Source organism: Prionailurus viverrinus, chromosome A3 (genome assembly GCF_022837055.1).
Source record: "Prionailurus viverrinus isolate Anna chromosome A3, UM_Priviv_1.0, whole genome shotgun sequence".
Classification (NCBI taxonomy): Eukaryota; Metazoa; Chordata; class Mammalia; order Carnivora; family Felidae; genus Prionailurus; species Prionailurus viverrinus.
Genome location: NC_062563.1, coordinates 73,532,971 through 73,556,169, shown reverse-complemented (window position 1 = coordinate 73,556,169; position 23,199 = coordinate 73,532,971). Strand labels below are relative to the sequence as shown.

The following is a 23,199-nucleotide window of genomic DNA, read 5'->3' as shown; positions in this document are numbered from 1 at the left end:
AGCAGTACTGAAAGTCAAAAACAGGAAGAGGCGATTTTAATGGGAAGAATATTTGAAGGTCACTCTTAATGACAGTAAGTTGTTCCCTCTACTGAGAGGTGAAATATAAATGATCCAAAATTACATCTTCCACCACTTTCCGTGATTACTACTAACATAATTCAGTCATAAAACTGAGAACTTGAGTTGACCAAGGTTTCAACAATTCACCTTAACCAACGGCCTCCCCTCCAAGGAGAAAGGGCTGGCTTAAGTCCATCCACATTCACAGCCAAGAAGTTCTCACAGAGCAAATGTAATCCCTGCTGCTGTGGCAAACCAGATGATATTCCTTTTCATCTTAGCGTTGGTGGGTACCCAGCAGCAGCTCCTTATAACAACTTCTCAACTGTCCATTCCAATGGAGAGTAAAACACATGGGCGTTTTTATATTATAGTTCACACAAAGTTTACAGTAGCAACTGGACTATACTTTTGTATATATATCTGAATGTGAGGTAGACTGAATAGGGTAAAAAGGCTCTTTATATAACTAGATGGCCAGATAAACAAAGAAAGACAAACTGAAGATGAATTTCAGATAAAAAATTAATTTTTGGTATAAGTAACCCCCAAATATTGCATAAGGCGTATTTATACTAAAAAAGATGTGCTGTTTATCCGGAATTCAAACTTAACTGGGCATTCTGGTTTCTTTGTTTTTCCCAAATCTATCAACCCGACATATCACTGTGCTGGGAAAATCCAGCTTGAGAGAGTCAAGGAAGAGACCTAGTTTTGGCATCCCCGCCCCCCCCATCAACTATCCAACCATTCCTATTTCTCAGGGCCAACTATAAAAACTGTGTCCCTAGTGTGAACACTAATTTGCCACCACCTGATAAACATTTGTCCCAATGCCTTTCCTTCTCTGGACCACAGATGCTAATTATATAACTAAGTGCATATACCTGGGTATTTGGCACAGTAACAGTAAATTTTAGTTTCAGGGCCTTTATCTGAAGAAAGGCCTCAGATAAATCAAGTAAATTAAGTTTGAGATGGTGCCATAAATAGAAGTAGTCATTAGTAAATGTTATTATTCCATCAATAAAATTAAAAGCAAAATTTTCTATGGAGAAATAATATGAAGATACCAGAAAGTAAACTGAATATGTAAGTGGTTGTCATGTGAATTAAGTATCCCAAATAATAGTTTTTTTAATAGATGACTTTAGTGAACAGTTATTATGTGCCAAGCAACATTCAAAACACTTCACATGTTCTATTGGACTTAATCTGATTCCCCCAAGAAGTGAGAACTATCATCACTCCCATTTTACAGCATGAAGAAACTGAGACACAAAGATGGAATAATTTGATAAGCCTAGGATGACTATTACCTGGTTTGCCTCAGACAATCCGAGTTTATGCATGCTGTCCTGACACAGTTGTCAAGAGGGCCCCCTTTCACTCTCATAAACTACCCACTTTAGACAATAAATTACCTGGTCACTTACCAAAGACCCACACTCAATAACCAGCAGAGGCAGGCTTCCATCAGGTAGTGTAGCTCCAGAAACAGAACTCAACTACTGTAAGATACCCTCCCAAGTCTTACCTTCCACAGAAGACTGGGATGATGGGATTTATTCTTTTTACTTTCACCCCATCATACCCCAGATTTCCTGCATGCTGACAAATCCATGTGGGTAGAACTGGTAAGACCATGTTTTTCAGAACTGTCCTTTATCCCCCTTTAAATCATTGATAAAATACAACACAAACCCACTGTGGGCACAGAGAATTCCTGTCAGCCTCTATTAACATCCCTGGGTCTGAAAATTTTTAAACGTATTCAGCTTATCCGAGCAATATTTAACCAAATCCTTTTCTACTTTACAATGACCTTCACCTTCTTCCAGACTAGCCTGAGCTGCCAGGACACAGGTGTTTGCTATTTCTATTAAGACAAAGGTGGGTATGCTGTATGTGCCGACTTTTAGTTTCATACACAATGGGCTTTCTTTTTTTCCCTAATTCAAAAGCAAACAACTCTCTCATTTTTTTTTTAATCTATGGTAAAACACTATCTATTTTCCCAATAAATATTTCCCATTAAACATTAATGCTAGTTTGACAGAGTGAAAACAGCAAACATGAGCATTAACTTGTAGCCTCACCATGTATGTATAGTTTTAAAATGGCCCAAGTAAGCAGTGGTGGCAATTTCAGCCCTTACCAACAGGTTGTGTGGCTTTACCTGGCCTCTCTGAGCTGGTCTCCTTCTTTCCCCAAAAGGCATGGACTACTAAGATCCATAGGGTCCTGCCCAGCTCTAAAGCTTCTAATTCTATGTATTCTCTACAATCTTTCTGACCATGAGCTGCAGCCTGCAATGGGAAAACATTACTCTACCACAAAATTTCCTAACAGCTGGCTTCCTAGCAGGTCCACAAGATCCACGATGGGGCCACATTACTATTCCCTGAAGGAAATGAACAATCCTCCCTCCAAAGCAGACCTACACCAAGGCTACCTTTACTGAAATTTAACATAAGATCTGAGGTCTTCAAACACAGGGAAGACCTGCCACAGGCAAGGGTCCCGTGAGTAGGCTTGGGAGCAGCCCTGTGGTAAAGAGGGATGGCTCTCATGTTTGTGACACTCCTCGGATATATTAAGTTTGACTTCTGTCAGCCCTAGGCCATGTGAAAAATGCTTTTTAATGTTTTTGTGATGGATCATGAATGCTTTTTCGACAGTGATACTAAAATCAACAAAAAGGATAATGGAACCATGGCTCTAAAGATTTTCCCTGCCTCAAATCGTCCCCAGTCACCTTCAAAAGGCAGGTTTACTACTGGCCAGGTCCTGATTATAATGGCAGTGGTAAAGGGGCTGGATGGGCAGCAGGGTGCTACTGAGTTAGCTGAAAGATTTAGAAGCATGTTTCCCATCAGGAAACAATTGCCCTGGGCAATTTTTCCCTTACAAAGGAAAAAAACAAAGAAAAGACAAAATGAAAACTCAATTCTCAGCCTGGATTTCATACAATTTCTAATAAAAACTGAATTCATCAATTAAAAAAAAAGACAGAAAGAAAACAAAAAAGCCATAAACTCAAAGGTCTGGAGAGTTGGTCATTATTAAGTTTTACTCATGCATAGTCATGAAACAGGAAGAGCACCTCCTTACCTAAAGTTTTATTACATGAAGTTTACAGCCACATTTAAGTGAAAGCTTCCATATACTGAGATTTGTTACATATGCAGGCATAAAATCCCTGGCAACAAATATCGTGTTTAAATCCAAAGCCTTTTGGTAGAGAAATATGGAATACCTCTCAAAAAAAGTTGTCTCTCTGTTTACCAGAGCTCTCATTTCAGTAGTGTCAAAACTTCTAGAAAATTTATTATGGAAATTCAGAGGGAACCCACAAAAAATGTTGAAGCCAATAAAAAAAATTCTATGCGTTTGGGTCATTTGTTCAAACCAACTTAATCTTTTCTAACAACTAAGATGTGTGGTCACAGTTTGTTTACCTTTCTCTTTCCAATGGTAGGCTTGGAACACAACAGCAACTAAATGAAGAAAAAATCATATGGATTCAACACAGGCATTTAACCAATAATGATGAAATTTTTTAAAAAGACTGTTTTAAAAAACTGAGGGCCTGCAATTTGATTCATAATAGAAATCAGACTCTTCAAGTAAGCAACTCTTCTAACAATAAAAAGAAAGCTTCTTCCTAGTCTATGTAATAATTAAAATGAAACTCTAGTTTTTGTTCTGTGTTTCATACTAGACTAGTGTACCCCAAGTACATTTTATGAAACCTTAAGCCTAAGAGAGACTATAAAAAAAAAAAAAGAATTCCAAGGTCAGGTAAATTTGGGAAACACCATATATTTATTTCTCTCCCTCTCCCTCAGAATACCTATTAGCTTATAAAAGTTCTAACCTATTACATTTTACTTAGCCTAGCATTCTCTTCATAAATAATACATGTTAACATACTGCAAAGCTAGTGCTTCAAAGAACTTGATGGACAATGTAAAGGACCTACACCGTTATCTAGGTTTGGTCAAAAACTTCTAATGATCACACATACCCAGTCTCTTCTCTTTCTGGTCATATGGATGGATTACATTTGCCTGCTCCCCTTGCAGTTGGGCAAGGTCATGTGACTAGTTCTGGCCAAGGGCTTTTCTATGACATATCAGCCAGGGTTCTTGAGCTAAAAAATGTGAGGCAGAGCCCCCTGCCATCTTATGATGGACATGTAACATGAATCAGAAATACACTTTTATGGCTTTGAGCCACTGAGATTTTGGAGATGTTTGTTACTACACACCACGCCTAAACTGCTTGATACACTATGGAAGGGAAATGTCTTAAATAGAGCTATATAAATTGACTAGAAGTGACAAAATAAATACACAGATGTATGAGAAGAACGGGCGGATAGACAGCAGAATAAGCTTATAAAAATGAATATGAAAGCCACTTTGGTCTACTGAATCTTACATTAAGCAATGAAGATGAGGGAGTTAAAACTAAACAACATGGTACGGACGAATTTGAAGTGACCAAATTTAGTTTGTTTGTTGACAAGGGTGGGGAGTGAAGGTGGGCAGTAAGGTGGACATAGAATCACTTACTGAATGCCAGAAATGTGTACAGACTGACACAGTGGTAGTTGGTAGATGATAACTACCATCATCTGGCATCATCCTTGGCATCATCTCCCCTTCACATGATACAACCAAAACTCTATTACATAATTTGTCTAAGATCATATTGCTAACAAATGGAACTCATGTAACTACATGTTCCATTCTTTTTACTATACCATTCATCTGAATAAGCAGAAAAATGTAAGTCATGAGATTAAAAAAAAAAAAAGTTTGGAGTTTTATTGCCGAGGCACTTTATAAGAATGTGAAAGTACTGTAGAATCAAACTCTGGCCAAATGGTATGTCCTGAGCTTTCAAAGAATAAACAGGATGTTCTTATAATTAACATACTAACTGTTTACAAGGCATGACATGCACTTTTGAAAAAAAGTTTATTTTTTCAAATTATAAAAGTAAGACATGCTTGTTGGTGAACATTGGAAAATACAGAAAAGCACTGAAATGAAAACAAAAGTCACAATCCCACCACACTTTACAAAAACTTAAAATGTGGAGTATTTCCTTCTTCTTTGTGTGTGTGTATGTGTGTGTGTGTGTGTGTGTGTGTGTGTTGTTCTACATAGTTGAGATCATATCATTTTTTTTTATTTAACTTTATTTTTTATTTTTTAAAATTTACATCCAAATTAGTTAGTATATAGTGAAGCAATGATTTCAGTAGATTCCTTAATGCCCCTTACCCATTTAGCCCATCCCCCTTCCCACAACCCCTCCAGCAACCCTCAGTTTGTTCTCCATATTTATGAGTCTCTTCTGTTTTGTCCCCCTCCCTGTTTTTATATTATTTTTTTTCCTTTCTCTTATGTTCATCTGTTTTGTCTCCTAAAGTCCTCATATGAGTGAAATCATACGATTTTTGTCTTTCTCTAATTTCACTTAGCATAATACCCTCCAGTTCCATCCACGTAGTTGCAAATGGCAAGAGGTCATATCATTTATATAAACTTGTGTTTTGCTTTTATTCCTTTATATTAAAAAGCTTTGTTATTAGAATGTCTTCAATAATATTTTTATCAATATAATAATAACTAATAATTATATATTTGCCACTATTAGACTAATCTCATTATTTATATCCACTTACTTAATCCTCACAAGAACCCTCAAGGTCTGTATCATCATTGCCCCCATCTTACAGATGAGGAAACACAAGTACAGTAGGGTTAATGACATGCCCAACGTCACAAAGTGAGTCCATGGTAGATCTGGGATTCAGACCCAGGCAGCCCCTGGGTTGGCACTTTTAACCACTACATTGTAGTGCCTTCATAATACTTCTTCCACTAACTTACCAATGATGAGTATTTGGTTTATTACCATTTTTTCCCTATAATAATAATGTTACAACAGACATTGTCATGGGCATTTAAAGCACTATTTTATCTAAGCCTATTCAGACAGCAACTCTTACCATTCCAGCAAGCTGAATTTATTTTCAGCTAGCCGACAACAGCTGTAGAAACATCTAAGATGGCTAGCATTTCATAAACCAACTCACTACTCCATCTACGCCTGGTATGAACTTCCATGTGGTCCTCACCTGTCCACTCCACTGCCATCTGCAGCAGATTTCTGTAATGTTTCCATCTGCCTTCACACTGCACAAAGAGCCAGCTAAAACCCTGTGTCTGTTCTGTGCATCCCCTAACATTTATAAGCAAATTCCGTAAATTTTTGCCTGGAATATTCTGAATGCTAAATATTTGTTCCCAGTCTTATGAGCTTGTGCCAATACAAGGAATAGAAACCCAGAGAGATGACATCCAGTACGCAAGTGTAAAATTAAAATGAAGAATTTTCTAATTGAGACAATAACCTAGGAAAAGGATATCAAATATTTTACTTTTTGTCTTCTTATAGTGAATGATTGAAGGCTCTTGCAAGATTAAATGATCTGAGTTGAAAACTATCCAAAATAGTTTTGCAAGCAGATCAGATAATGGTATGTTAAGTAAAAAGAAAACTGGTGGCTCTAGCTCATAGTTCACATCTTCTGAACTCGATTTACCAATCTGCTTATCCAAGAGTATGTTTAAAAAACAAGGAATGTGTAAAAGGAAAGACAAAAACATAAAACAACTTAGAAATCACAGGCTCAATAAATACATTTTCCAACATATCAACAATAACATACAGAGAACTCATTTGCCATCTAAAAATGAAAAGATCAGCACAGCTAAAGAAGATGTATCCATGCATTTTCCACAGAACATTTTTCCATGTGGTAAAAACGCAAAATGTTTTTTTTTTACATATTCTAAAAACATACATAGAAAGATAACCTCAATTCTATTGACCAAAGCCCTGGTAAGTATAAAATAAAAATCTCTGTATAAAGGCACTTACATAAGAGCCAGAAATAATGCTTCTATACGAGAAGAGGCCCTCTGAAATATGTGTACGATACTGAAAATGACAAAGCAAAATTCATGACTTCTAAATCTAACCACAGCAATACATAAGAAACAAAGCCATGGTGCAAAGTACTCTAAAAAGCTCTAAAATTACTGCAATTAGTCTAAGTCCAAATTTCTAATGGACTTTAGAGGATAATTAAAATATCTGTTAGTAACATCTTTCAAGAAATTCTTAACAGAAATTTGGTTTGTATTTAAGCCCTTCAAGATGAAGTTCACTGTTTTTTTTGTCTGTTTGTTTGTTTTTAATGTTTGTTTATTTTGAGGGAGAGAGAGCACAAGCAGGGGAGGGGCAAAAACAGAGGAAGAGAGAAAAATCCCAAGCCAGCTTGAGCTCGACATGGGGTTTGATTTCATGACCCTGGGATCATGACCTGAGCCGAAATTCAGAGTGGGACGCTTACCCGACTGAGCCACTCAGGTGCCCCTCACTGTTTTCATATTATATTTAACATCCAAGTCCTCTCTGTTCTTATTTTATTTCCTCTCAATAATCTAAATGTTCCTTTTTTTAAAATGTCATCTTCACAGTACCCAAGCTAGTAAGTAAGTTGACCGTATTATCCCCACAGGCAGCCCCCACCTCCACCAAGCCTCATCCTCTGCAGGTGATGATCATGTCACCATCGGGCTCAAACCTGTACAGGACTCCTCCGAAAGACTGCACACCCCAGTCCTCCTTAGTTTACCATCCTGACTTTGAAAAACAAGCCTATTTTTTTTTTAAATTGAGAGACCAGAATTAGAAAGTAAATCAATTACAAACAAGAATCAAGAGCTGCAGATAAATGGCAAAAACTTAATACAAACCCAAAAAAGCAATAAACAAAGAAAAAAACATTCTGCAGGACAGTAACCAATGCCCTTTACTATCCTTCTACAATGTTTTAGTGTTCACACATCAACAATTCATATCCACATATATTTTATGACATAAAATATAGGGCTTTAGTTTTTATCCTTTAGGGCCCAAATTTCTATTCAAACCATGGAAACTACATATTTTGCAGTGAGAGGGATGAGTGGGGCAGAGGAACCTCAATGTGAAGTTTGGGATAAGGCATTACTAATTAGTCCAGATAAAACTACCCAAGATAATATGTTACACAGAAGAATTTTCCTATATACAGGCACAAGATTTTTTTAAGACTGTTGGAACAAAAAGATAAATAATAGTAAACCTTACTAAAGAGGATAGCAACCATTTCTATTTCTTGGGAATATGTTTACAGGAGTGATTTTGCTCAAGTGAAATGACAAGTTTCAAGATATTTTGTGAACGGTCGCTATTTTAAGGCAGGCCAAGGCCGCATTAGTGCTTGTCATACAACTTGCTCCCAATCTCCTGGCAGTTCTCCAACACATTCCAACTTCTGATGCACAGCCTTGCTGGAATCACATCCTACTTATCTCTAAAGATACACTAAGTAAGATGTGGCCACATTACACAACCAACCTGCCATTTATTCCCATCAGATCACTTTGCACAATGTCTGACTAAAAAAAAAAAAAAAAAAAAAAAAATCAGACCACCATCTGTGTGGACACCGTTTAGTCCAAATGATCCAATGTACAGTCGGTTCCCAAAATAAATATTAGAATACTGATCAAACTGGGGGGGGGGGGGGAGGGGAAATGCTGTACTTCACTGCCCAAAAGAAGGCTGAGTACTCCTCAACTAACGAAGGAGAACAGATATAGAGAGGGAAAAGCAAGATTAAATCTTAAAAAACAAACACCTTAATTACAGATGCTAAAACCCTAGTAATGTTCTCACTGTCTACATTTTGAAGCAGATTATTAATCAGGATATATTTTAAAGGATGATATCAGTATTTAATAAGTCCCATTACTTCCTTTAAAAAAAACAGTGTAACCTAGTAATACATCCTCTCAGTCAACATACTCTCTAATTGTTAATATTTGGCCAAAAAAAAAAAAAAAAGTCCTCTTCAAAAACAAACCGGAATGGTTAACCACATGCTGCTACATTCCATTCTTGCTTTAAAAAAATATATTTAATTAGCACATTTGAGCCTCATACTCTGCACAGCTGCACAACATTCCAGAGATAGACCAGCCATCAAGGTACTCTTTACATTAAATATCTACTTACTTTAAAAGTTGAGAAGACTGAGAACCAGTTTTCAAATATGACCCACTAAAGATATATTTATTGCACCTGGACAAAAGTTTTCTTTAACAAGAGTGTAGCCCAACAAAAATGCACACTATAATTAGGAATAAAATATTCATGTAAATATACACTAACAAAATAATTCCTCAGAGCTGGAAATATATATATAAATAAATACTAAACTGACAGATAAGAATAGTCTTACGCAGGAATAAAACAATAAATTAACCTGCTCTCTAATTTTTTTTTTTAATGTTTATTTACTTTTCAGAGAGAGAAATACAGAGCGTGAGCAGGGGAGGACAGAGAGAGAGGGAGACACAGAATCCAAGGCAGGCTCCAGGCTCTGAGCTGTCAGTGCAGAACCCCACACAGGGCTCAAACTCACAAACCGCGAGATCATGACCAGAGCCGAAGTCGGACACTTAACCGACTGAGCCACCCGGGTGCCCCAAATTAACCTGCTCTCTAATTAAACTTTCACCCTTTATGAATTGAACAAGATTCTTAGAACTAAATGAAAGCTGGTATTCTTAAAGTCAGGAACACACATTTCAAAAGCAAAATAAGCTTTTCAAAATGAGAAATCATCCTGATTATCAGGGAAACTCAGAAATTCCTTTAGCAGTGGGTGTTGATTTAAAAACAGACAAAAACAAACCAAAACAAAACTTACCTTTAAAACAAAGAATAAACCACTAGGTGTGCACTGGCTTCTTTCCTGCTCAATAGCACAGCACACGAATGTCTTTGCTCCAAGGATCATAGTACATCCTTGACTCCGTCCCAGGAGATAAGTTGGGTATTTAAGGACAGCTGGCAACACAGAGCTGTCAACCTTGCTGTGAGAAGGACCAGGCCCCTCTCAGAAAAATTACCCAACTGATACCTCTGACCACCACTCGCTTCCTTAAAAAGTGACAGGTGTACTTATCCATTCAGAGGTCCGCATAAGGCCACATCCTAGTCCCCCATCTCCCCGTAACCTGGGGTGCAGGGACCACGTTGAGCACTGTCTCATCTCAGTGTCTCCCCAAGTGCTAGACCCAACATGTGCAGGTGTCTGGAGGTTAAGCTGAAGTACCTACTACAGGTTTCGGACAGCCCAGGCACTATAACCATCAAGCATTTCCCCTGATGAGTTGTGGCCACCCTCAAAAAGAATGATTCCTATCAGGTTGGGAGTTTCTGAAGAATCCCTTATTTGGAGAGAAGAAGTCCATGTAGCACAGTTAAGTTCCAAACCCCAATCTCGGTCCATCCATCACCAAGCCCAGCTGAGTTTTCCTCTACACTGTAAAAGGAACTACCACTGGCCTTCAGTATTTAAACCCGGGAAGAAGGACAATTGCCACTTTTCCTCAGGGCCCACCACTCCAAACAAGACCAGTAACAACCACAAAGTACCTCATGGAAACTGCTAGAAAGGACTTTCTTTTCCAATGAAAGGGTATTCCACTCATTTCCCTAAGCACATGAAAAAAACTCTTTTAGTACCTTTTTAAGGAAAAGGCCAATACCAGAATTACAGTAACAAAGAAGCACTAACAAGTCACCTCCATCCATCCAATGTCCCAGGGCTTAAATAACTGGCTTGCACAATCCAGTAAGCACGTTGCTTTTTCTCGTTGAAACAGATCTTAGAGCCAGAGACAGTACTTTAAAGAATTCAGCCAATACAAAGACCCTAAGAAGGTCGAGCTCTAGTATACGCTTTCAACAGTTACAGCCAAACCCAGCCCAGTAAAATTTATTACCTCTAAAACCAAGATGCTAATAACTATATCCATTCCATTTGTAACATGTTATGGGGTAGCTGTTTTAAAGATTCTCTGAAATCTGAAGATAAAAGTAAAATCAGATGTTGTCCAAAGCATATAGAGATGTCCCTTGAGGGAATTAATGCAACTCTGATGAGAATTCTTTCCAAAACAAAACAGAAAACACACATTATCTAATGAGAACTTAATTTCTGGTATTTTTCCACTATATTTTTTTTCTTTTTCTTTTTTTTTCACTGTATTTTTTTCTTGAAAGAAGAAAAGTATATTAAAATTTGGATTTTCTGTTTCTTCACCATTTTTCTTTACTACCCCCACCATTAAAAACAGCTTAGGCAACAGACAGTGTCCATGCCACAGCTTTAAATACGACCAGTAATAGGATTTTATGTTTTGCCATGCTACATGTATCAAGTGATTATTTAAACTGTCAAAACTTGACATCTTTAGCCTGAGATCTGAGAATTTGGCCCTTATTTGTGAGATGAACAAATATATACACAGGGAAAAGAGGTTTAAAGGATAAACACCTAAATGTTAACTGCGTGTTGCTAGAGTCACTGAATATCTAGTGACTTTTTCTTCTCTGCATTCACTTTTATTTTCCATGATCTACAATAAACATTTATTATTTTGGTAATAAAATGTTAAAAAATCTTTATGTTAGATGACTTTATGCTAATTTATAACCTTATGAAAGTATATATTCCTCAGAAGCCACTCAGAAAAAAAATTACACATACTATATATATAGTGGCAGACACTGTCAAATATTCAGGGATTCCAAGAAGGTAAAAAAAAGTGAATATTTTAACTCTTACTGACTATTCTACTCACTTTAAAAACACTCCCATGCCACAGATTTAAAAATACAATAGAAAATGTTTAAACGTCAGAGAACAAAATAAATAAGCGTTGTTTTAGGGAAGAACCCAAGTTTTCCTTCCCCTTTAAATAAGTAAGATAAAAAGGCTAAAAGGGGGCGGGGGAGTAAACCATGATAAGAACATGCATTAACCCACCCCAAAGACTGTAAGCTGGTGAAAAACATTTCAGAAAAATGAACAGCCCTTGAATGTTTAGATTTAGCCTTGAAGCAAACACACTAGAACAAAAGTTGTCCCTGAAACTGCTACCCAAGAGGGTAAGGAAACAACAAGAAACTCAGAGAGCCAGAGACAGTAGCCATAGACGCTGATCTCCTGGAGGATGTTTTTTACCCGCTCCCTTGTGGCCCAGTTCCTACATTTTTCCCACACTCTACAGAAGTACTAAAACGCCAAGGCTCTAATAAACTGCATATTTAAATATGGAATGGAAAAATCTTTTCAAAATTTCAGTGCTCTTTACATCTTTAGTATTAATACTGCTTTCCTGTAAGTTCTGGCAGAAAAAAGTTGAATAGCAAAGGGTATATTTGGCTGATCAGTCATTTTACTTATTAGTTGTTATCCATCTAAAATGAGGCTTATTGGTGGTGTTAGGATACTTTTGATAAAGAGCAAGAGTTTATCGTTAGGTACTTCTAAAAATTTGGGAAATGTGGAGATGACATCAGAACTCTTCCACAATCCCATCACCAGCGATAACCACGTTCTAAGCACAGATATATTTAATTATACATATATACCTCCAGAGAATAAATTCTGCTAACATATAGCATTCTGCATTTCATCCTAGTTCATCTGTTGGATAAAAATTTGTAATAATGTTCTAATACAGACTTTACTGCGTAGCCAATGGCTTCAAGTTTATATGTTAACATCAAAAACAAGGATGCTCCATATTCCACATCAGAGATGTCAAATGGCTTTAAAAATCGCTCAGGTGTTTACTTTCATAGTTTAGAGTTTATTAAGAACGGAATTATGACACCTATAAACAAGGGTCAATTTCTAAGCAATCTTGAAATTATAACATCTTACTTTCACATCTCAAAGCACATTTAATCTGAAACCCTCCCCAATCAACCACTTAAAATCGATGGCGGAAAAAAACACAAAACTCGTGGAAGTGAATCAGTTCATTTCTACAAGCTACATTTTACAAAGTACCAATACTGTTGGGATTTGCGCCATGAAACAAAAAGTACTATTTCCTTCCAAACATTTCCACCAAAGATGAAGGGCAATGTGATTCATACCTAAGATTCACCTTCAAAATGTTATCCCCACAAAATTCCCCACTTTCAAAGCCTTAAAATAGCCTTCTGCTTCCGTTCATGGTGGAGATTACTCAATCACACATACATCTCTTTTTCACCTATGTGACAGACAGATGCAATAAATCATATGCATACCTAAGAACTTCCTTTCATACAAAGAAGGAAGGATATTACTAAAATTCATTCCTCTCACTCTTAGCCTACACTACTCCCAAATGGTGAGAAACCATTAATTGGAAGTAATATACATCTGGAGTTATTTTTATTTTAAAATTTTCACTTGGAATTTTATCCATATTTCTGACCAATTCCAAGGAAACATGATGGCCTAATGGTTACATCCCAGCAGTAGCTGGGTTTCTACAAGTGAGGAAAGTATGTCACAGAATTCCAGGGCCCTCTCTTCCCAAGTGTGCATTTTGGAAACACTAAAGAATCCTGGTCTTCCCCACCTTTCTACCTGACCCAGGTTAGTATAGAGTCACATTAGCATGCCATCACATCTGAATGCTCTACTTCCTCTCAGCTCTATACCCTGAAGATACCGATTTACGCATTTTTCCTCTGCCCTTAGGAAAGTGTACAGAAGGACAGATGAGGCAATCCTTTGGAAGTTTAAACGATTCTTTAATAATGATCTATAGGTGGCCACATTTGCTTTTTTTCTTTCCTTTCTTAAAATGAAAAGCTGCTTGCTTTTTTGATCATTTAAAAACAGCCCTCATGATAGTCTATTATATTTACTGTACTCTTCTCTATTTATAAAATATTTCAAAACTCAAAATGAGAAACATTACATCATTGGAATTTCCTTTCTTGTAAGAAAGGAAATCACCCATCAACCTACCATCCAAAGCAAACCATTAATATTTTAATGTATTTCCTTCCAGTCTTTTATTTAATAAAACAAAACTGGAGTCAAGCCCTATTATATACCCTTGCATAAAGATATTTCCACTGGATATGATATTGTTAGCATTTTCCCATTTCAGTAATATTTTAACAAACCAGTACTATATTGAATTCCAGCCAATCCTGTGCCATAATTTATTTGAGTATGTCCCATTTGCTTTTTCACTATAAATACTGATAAGAAAATCCTTGTTTAGAAACCTCTGTCCTTGGGTGGGAGTGCCTGGGTTAAAAGTTAGTAGGTTAAGAGTCTGACTTGAGACTTGATCTCTTGGTTCATGGGTTCCAGCCCCATGTCCAGCTCTGTGCTGACAACTCAGAGCCTGGAGCCTGCTTCAGATTCTGTTGTCTCCTCTCCCTGCCCCTCCCCACCCTCAAAAATAAATAAACATTAAAAAAAATTAAAAAAAAAAACCAACCCTCTGTGCTTGGGGTGCCTGGGTGGCTCAGGTGGTTAAGAGTCTGGCTCAGAGGTCATGATCTCATGGTTCGTGAGTTCCAGTCCCACGCACGTCAGGCTCTGTGCTGACAGCTCAAAGCCTGGAGCCTGGTTTGGATACGGTGTCCCTCTCTCTCTCTCTCTCTCTCTCTCTCTCTCTCTCTGCCCTCCCTCGCCCCCTCTCACACTCTGTCTCTCTCTCTCAAAAAATAAACATTAAAAAAAATTTTTTTAAAGAACTTAAAAAAAAAAAAACTCTGTCCTTATTTTTATTTCTTTCTTTAGGTTACAGAACTGCAAGTGGGATTTCACTCCAAAAAGTTATAAACATTTAAGGTTTCTGTTATATATATAACCCAGTGTTTTCTACTAAGTTTGTATTAACCCAAACATTCTCCTGACAGGTAATGCAGAGCTTCTAATTCATGGCATCCCAGAGAGTATTATCTATCTACTAATTAAAGTGGAAAAATTAATCTGATTGTTTTGTGTTTTGTGTTATTGGTGAGTTTGAATAATTCAATATAGTTATAGTTATTGAACTATCTGTTCATATCCTTTCCCCTGGGTAGTAGGATTTTAGTGTTTCCTTGTTTGTTAAAAGTAAGTATTAGTTAGGTTTGCCTTACCTATAATTCAGACATAAGGACAAGTTTAATGTAGATTGAACTTAGCATTATTTATCTGAATGATGGTATTGTTTACCGGGATATATCTTTTTTGAATAAATCAAAATATTTATTTGAAAGAAAGCATAAAATTGAGACAAAATGTCCACGTCTCATGCTAATCAAAGGTACTGTAATGGGCAGTGGATTATCTCACTTAACTTTAACGATCCTTTGTGACAAGTACTGTCAATACCACCACCATGCAGATGGAGATACTGAGGCACACAGACAGGTTAAGGCAGTTTGCCCAAGGTCACTTAGCCTGTAGAAGGAGTCACTAGGTTGTGTAACTCCAGAGCCTGAAACTTGGGACCCTTGCATCCAACAGCCTCCCATGAGCCACACTAGCCCTGATGTGTCTCAACTTCTCCATTATCTCCACTCAGGGTTCTACTGGAATCTCAAATTCAACATGTTTAAAGACAAAACTGATTCTCTTACCAACCAGATTTCCACTCTTTCCTGGGTCTATTTCTCTCATCATCACCAACCATGCTCTTTGTCATCATCCAAATTTGAAATCTTTATCACCTGAGCTCCTCATCCACTTAGCTCCACTTCCCATCCATGTACCCTACAAACAGCTGGCACAGGACTGGGCCTTCACAGCCTTTCTCCCTTTTATCCCCTCCTTCTCATATCCTTGGCTATCACCATAACCTGCTCCCTTAACCTTCAGACCCCCACAATCACCTATTTCTTGTCTCCCTGCTTTTGGTTTCTTCCTGTTCCACTCTATTCTCAACTCTTCCAGAGTGCTGTGTCACTCCAATATCTTACCATCACAGAATATTAGGGGTATATGGGATCTTAAAAATTAAGCATTAGATCTGATCAACCGGTAGTCACTGCCTGAAGCACTGCATTGAGAAAGTTACTGAGGCTCTATCTCAACTTCGCAGAAAAAGTATCAGGGCTGATTTTCTACATCTGCCAGGGACAGAGGGAATGATACTCATGTGCCAGGTTTTATCCCCCACTATAATTTCATCTAAGTTTTTCATTTTACAAATTTAGAACTCAGAACAGAAGGGTAAATGGCTTGCCAAAGTCACACACCAGATCATTAAGAGGTTTTTTATCTTCTGTGGATGTACAGAGAGTATATTCTATTCAGTAGAGTATACAGTCCTTAGATTCAGGAACTAAATCTTATTTAACATTAAACCAGCCCATACCACCATTACTGCAACCCAATTTCAAGCCCTAGCAAGAGAAGGTATCCAGTAATTATTATCCAGTATCCAATAAGTGTATCAAAAACTAATACTGAAGAGTAATCTTAGAGATGCAGCAAAGGGAGAAGAGTAGTATAAATGCTTCTTGGTAAAAAGAACTATCATACTACTTTCAAGAACGGGAACCCGAGCTGACAAAGAGTTTCTAGCAAGTGGTCTCGTACAACCTGTGCTTATCAATATATAAATTCCATTGGTAAAACAGCCTTTTAAAAAATAAAAGAATAAGCTTTAATACCTCTTTTGACATAAAAATATTAAGGTAGTTTGGGGAAAGCATTTAAAAGAAGTCAGTGGCTCATATGGCTTAGGCAGTTTGAAGAGAAAGTAAAGGAACTGTTATTAACTGAACACCTACTAAGTGCCTAGCACCATACACTGTGGTCTCACGACTGTATAAGGAAGTATTAACATTTCAATTTTACTGATGAGGAAACTGGTTTCAAGAGTAACGAACTAGCCCAAGGCTAGAACCTAGCTATGGCCACATGAACAATACAGAATAGCATTAGGATCTGAGCCCAGATCTGTTTGACTCCAAAACTCATGCTCTTTCCCAACTGAAAAAAATTTTTCTGCAATAACAAAATTATCCTCATAAACCTTAAAGGACAAAAACTGATTATGACGCTACTGAAATTATGAACGACTGTTCATCAAAAGAAACTAAGAAGAGTTTTTAAAAACAAACACAAACTGGGAGGCAATTTTTGCAACACATATAATCCACAGGGATTAGGAAGCAATCTACATAAAGAACTCCTACAAAACAGTAAGAAACAAATTTAAAAGATAAACAGGCAAAAGACTTAACAGGGACTTCACAAAAGAAGGAACCCAAATGGCCAATAATATAAATAGATACTTAACCTCAGTAATCAAGGAAATGGCAAATAAAAAGCGCTACGAGACATTTCATAAATATCAACTAGACAACAGTTTAAAGTCTGTTAAATGAAGTAGTTGCAAAGTTGTGGACTAATCATAACACATACATTACTAGTAGGAACACAAACAGTACAACCACTTGGGAAAAATAGTTTGGCATATCTAGTAAGGTTGACAATCCACATACTCTATCATCCAGCAAATTTCACTCCTCAGAGAGGCAGATAATATGTGTATGTATGTTTAAATCTATCCCCTCATATGTATTAAGACACATGTAGAAGACCCATTCACAGCAGCCTTTTTGTAAGAGCAAAAAACTGGGATCAATCCAAATCTCTATCTACAGTAAAAGGAATAAATAAACTGTAGTGGAATACTATACAGCAGTAAAAATGAATGAACCACAGCCACAAAATGAATGAATCCCAGGAATAAAATGTTAATCTAAAAGTTCAAGACACAGAGGGGCACCTGGGTGGCTCAGTCAGTTAAGCGTCCCACTTCGGCTCAGGTCATGATCTCACAGTCTGTGAGTTCGAGACCCGCATCAGGCTCTGTGCTAACAGCTCAGAGCCTGGAGCCTGCTTCAGATTCTGTGTCTCCCTCTCTCTCTGCCCCTCCCCCGCTCATGCTCTGTCTCTCTCTGTCTCAGAAATAAATAAACATTAAAAAAATTAAAAATAAATAAATAAATAAAAGTTCACCAGACACAGAAAAATACATGAAGTATCATTCCTTTTACATAAACTTCAAAAACATACTAAATTAAAAAACTTTAAAGGGTAACCCATAAAGAAGAACAAGGGAAGGATAAGCCTAAAACTCAGGACAGTGGTTGCTTCAGATGGGATGACAGAGAATCACTCAAGGGACTATGAATGTACAATGATAAGGTTTTTCCTCTACTAGGTGGTGCTTGTCTGAGTGTCCACTGGTTTATGATTCTGTAACATATCTTTTATGAGCATTATTTTGTATGTACAAATCATTTAATAAAAAACTTCAAGAAGGCAATGGACCAGAGGGGCAGGACACCGAACATACCAGAAGTAACTGACAACAGAGAACAAGATGTCAGTCAGAGGAGAGCAAAGGGACCAGAGGGGACACCTTGCACTCAGTCAGGCAAGCTTTCCAGACTCCAGTTCTGCTGTCTCAAAGCCAAGGCCTTTTTCTCTAGGCAGGGAGGGCATATTGTTTACCAGCTTTAGAAGTGTTCTAGAAAAGAACTAAAAAACTTGACTAATCTAAATAAACTACAAAAAGTAAGGGTCTTCCACCTAAAGATTAAAGAACTTTACAATGTACTCCTGTATTAAGTGATTTACAGTCAGTGCATCCCTTTCCTCAATACCACTTAATAACAAAAAGGGAAAAACGTGCTGATACTTTAGCAAAAGACAAAAGAAAGATACCAGAAGGAACCTTCTGATACAGAGATCCCTTAGCTGAAGAAGTAGAGCAGTTTCTCCATTTAACATGCATATAAGTCACTTAGGGGTCTAGTTAAAATGCAAATTCTGATGGGGTGGATCTGGAATGAGACCTCTAAGAATCTGTATTTATAACTCCTGATGTTACTGTTCCACAAACCTTACTACCATACCATATCAATACATTATGAAAACGCATTTTGGGGTAATGTCTAAAAACAGAAGTATGGGTGCCTCTAACTGGGATAGTTTCATTTTACCCACTAAGATACAGAAATTGACAATACTACTCCTACACTATATAAACTTGGGTACAGGATTACTGTTATCAGAAAAATCAAGAAGGGGTGCCTGGGTGGCTCAGTGGGTTAAGCATCTGACTCTTGATTGCGGCTCAGGTCATGAACTCACAGTTTGTGAGTTTGAGCCTCACATGGGCTCTGCACTGACAGCAGGGAGCCTTTTTGGGATGATCTGTTTCCCTCTCTTTCTGCCCCGCCCCCCCCCATAAAACAAAACATTAAAAAAAAAAAAAAAGAAAAATCAAGAATACTAAACTAGGTCTTTTGCAAAGAAAAGGTGCTTTGGGAGACAGCAAGGACTGAAAATTTAAAAGAGAAACCATGAGGGGTTTTACTCACTTCCACAAACCAACAGAAGTAGTCTTTCCAGAAGACATATTAGTCCCTTCCTAATGGAAAAATGGTTTCCCAATAGTATTGAGGAAACCAGGACTACCCTAAGGAAAGCCACAGAACATTAGTTAAAGACTGATTATAATGCAGATGTTGGTCAGGGCCCAGAATAATTAAAGGAGCATCACATCACTGTATATATACATGTGTGTGTATAGCTTTAGACTCCTAAGAATATGCTCTTAAAATGAAAAGCTTATTATTTTAACAAAAACCACATCAAATAATATTCACTCATCATGTCTGTTTGTTTAGTAGTAGTAAAATCCTTCCATCTCAAAATAGTACTTCTACATGTAGAGTCATGCTTTCATACAGCACTCAATAACCACTCAAACAGACTCTTCCAAGGAAACGCCAGTGCCAAGTCTCTGCTAAGGATGTGTCACAAGTAGAGAGTGAAGTCTTCTCACTTGCTCCTACAACATCACAGACTGTTGTTACTAGTCTCACCCCAGAGATGCTCTGCACAGAAAGCCTGCACAGCAGGAGACGGCCAAATGACAGCAGTTTCCTCATGGCCCCAATGCTACTCTCAGATGAAGGGTTTGGTTAGTCCAGAGATGACAGAGTTACAAACAGCATAACCTAACAGAATTCTGCACCTGGTGTGTACGTCAGAACAGCTAAACCCCCTGTACCATCAACACAGGATATTTTTTTACAACATAATAAATCCAAAATGTCTGGATAATCCATGGAAACAATACTCCCAACCATCCATAGGCATCACAATTTTATACAACCAGAGCAACGATGAAATCCAAATTTAAAAACAATTCTGTATCTTAATGGCCATCTATTAGAGAAATTCAAAATAATGCACATAAACCACACAATTTAAATTCAGTTCTCCTCTGAAGAGCCCCATAAAATCAAATGCGACTAAGCTGGATTCATTAGAGAGTTTTTAAAAATAAAAGTAGATACGCCCTTGCATTGAAACACTGACCTTCCCTTCCAGTTAGCATACGGAAATTCTCTTTTTCACTTAAACATTTTAGAAGAGCCTGAGGTGACATTTAGATGTATCCTATTTGCCATCGCACACTGAATAAATGAATTGTGGAAGCAGCATTTAGAAGAGAAATTCCCAATGTTCCCAGACTAAACAGATGAGGACACTGGGAATCATCTCCTCTGACCAAATACCAGACACCGAGGCCTTGGTGGTCTCCCCTTTCTCTTGGTCTCCCTCCCCAGCCACATCTGCAAAAAATATGTATGCAAAAAATACATATAAACAAACACAAGTGCAGTCAGTTACCATGATAATTCCATTAGTCATGACTGGACACTTGGCTATCTAAATCAATCTGAATACCAACTGACCAACAATCATGACACTAACTTACCTAATAATCCTCAGTAAAGAATCCAAATATGCAACTGTACTTGATTTACAGAAAAAAGCAAATGATGTTAGTACAGCAAATACAGGTTAAAGAAACAATTTTTAATCCATCAAAAAATACGTTCCTTTTTAAAACAACTTACTGAATGTTAGTATTTTTAGAAATGTCTCAGAGACATAAGAACTAAAACACACCAATCATTTCATTTCAAAAAAATGGTTTCCTATAGGAAAGATTCATATTCTTAGTATTAACCAAAGACAGAGGTACTGTAATGTCATCGCTGTGAAGCTCCAATTAATCAACTTTTCACATATGAAGAAATCGATGGATAGCTGGGTTGCAGTCACAGATTATGGGTAATGCACAGAAAACACTGCAACTCCCAATACTGACTGCACCACTGCCTCTGCACACCCCCGGGCCTGTCCTCCCTGCAGCCCCTCCCTACGGCTCAGGTCCCTAGGTCGAAGATCAGATTCCCGTCCGCAACCGCAGGCCGGCTCCCTCAGCCTGCATTGGCGCTGCAGGACGCCCCTTCTTCCCAGCACAGCCCGACAGGCGGGGCGGGAGGGCTCACCCCAAACAGCAGACTCCCCCCCTCACTGCTAGGTGACCTGGTCCTCCTGACGCCACATCCAGCTGAAGCAGCATGACAAGGTAGAAGCAGCTCCCAGCCTCGGCCAAGGGCAGCCCCGGGCCTGGGTGGGGCCGGGCGGGGGCCGCAGGCGCCGAGTGGCCGTGCCAAGCCCCGGCAGCGAGAACCAGGGGAGGCTGCGATACTGCTGCATTGTGCTGCATCACGGCGAGGGCACTGGGAGCCATCCATCTTGCCAAAAAAGCACATCCCCGCCCAAATAAACCCCACCGAATCCATTTTTCTCCTCTGCTGAAGCACCGTCACACTCGCCCTCTCCTCGCTCTGTGGCCCTGCTTTTGACTTGAAAAATAATGGACTTGGTTTCGTATACTGACATCCACAACACTCCCCTCCCCATCTGACGGCAGACACTTGGCATCTCTCCTCTCACAAAAACAAAGAGAAGGCTCCCCCCAAAAAGGAGGGCCGCGGGCGTGGTGTGAGAGATGAAGACGAGAGGGGCTTCCAGCCCACCACCCCAAAGGCCAGCCCGGAGGGTCACCGCGCTGATACAAACCTGTTGAAGAGCCGGTGGCTGGAGCTGAAGGGCGGGCGCCACCGCCGCTCCGCGCCCGAGGCGGCTCACGCCCAGCCCTGGGAGAGTGGGGACGGCAGGGAGGGCGGGGGGCGGGCGCCGGGAAGGGCGGGGGGGGGGGGGGCGCCCGGCCGCCGCCTCCGGTTCAGCTGCAGCGCAGCGCAGCGGGGACCACGCCTGGCCGCATCCCCCGTACCGTTACGCGCACAGCCCGGCCCTGTCAACGCCGCCCCCGCTCCCCACCAGCCCCGGCCGCAGGGAGGGCACCCGAAAATACGCCCAGCGTGCTGCCCACTCCGCACCCACCCCCGCACCAGGGGCCGCTGCGCCCCGCTGGAGGGAGTAGGCGGCGGAGGCAGGGTGGAATCCGCGCCGCTGCGTCCGAAGATGGGGCTGGGCGGCCGCGGTGCGCACGGGGGAGCTGCGTTCGCCTCACTGCGGAGCCTGCCGCCCCTGTCCGCATAGCCCGCGTACTAATAAGCACTGGAGATCAAGGCTCCTCGCGCCGCCCCCGCCCCTGCTCCGCAGCCTCCCTGCCCCCACGCCGCTCCCCAGGCGCAGGGCATTGGCGGGGCAGCGGCGTCCTCCGGACCTGGGCCCGCGCCCCTCCCCCTGTCCTCCCGCCGCCCAGGAGCCCGCCCGGGAGGCAGCCCCAGTGAGTTGGCATCTTCCAGCCTAGGCCCCCCACCTACCTCCCGAGGATAAGGGGGTGGGGGCGCCGGGGTCCCGTCCTCCTCCCGCTCCTCGGCGGCCGGGCGGGTGGGCCGGGAGGCGACTCCGCGGGGCTGTCCGCGGCTGGGGCCGGGGCTCACAGGACGGGACCGGTGGGCGCTGCTGCGCGGGGCTGCGCGCTCGCTCCGGGCGGAGAGGCGGCCGAGGGAGGGACTGGAGGAATCCGCAGCCTGCACGGCAACAGCTGCACTGATTCCGGGGGCTGGGCGGGAGCGCGGGGCGGGGGGAGGAGGGGAGGGAGCAGGCCGGGAGGGGGCTAGGGGCGGGGAGAGAGAGCGCGCGGGCGCCGGGAGCGCGCACACACACGCGCGCGCACACGATCTCTCCCGCACACCCTCCACACTCCTCTCCGCTCACCGCTCCTCCCTCCCTCAGTTCCTCCCTCTCCTACCCTCGGCGCCTGTCGGGAGCCCCGCAGCCGCCCACCCAGCGCCTGCAGCGCGCGCCAGCCGAACCTCCGGCGCGTCCACGCACTCCCC

At 40.3% G+C, this 23,199-nt stretch overlaps 1 protein-coding gene across 2 annotated transcripts in view; it reads right to left on the bottom strand.

Moving 5' to 3' along the window:
• Positions 1 to 22,884, bottom strand: part of SPTBN1 (spectrin beta, non-erythrocytic 1) — a 199,395-nt gene extending 176,511 nt beyond the window's left edge. Inside the window, exon 1 of one of the 2 annotated variants that reach the window (XM_047851345.1) lies at positions 22,681 to 22,884. The gene's annotated coding sequence lies outside the window, so the exon portion shown is untranslated. Of the gene's footprint in view, positions 1 to 21,970; positions 22,077 to 22,680 lie in introns of those variants that run through there. The other variant, XM_047851346.1, reaches the window with a different exon arrangement.
• Between the last annotated feature and the right edge of the window lie 315 nt (positions 22,885 to 23,199).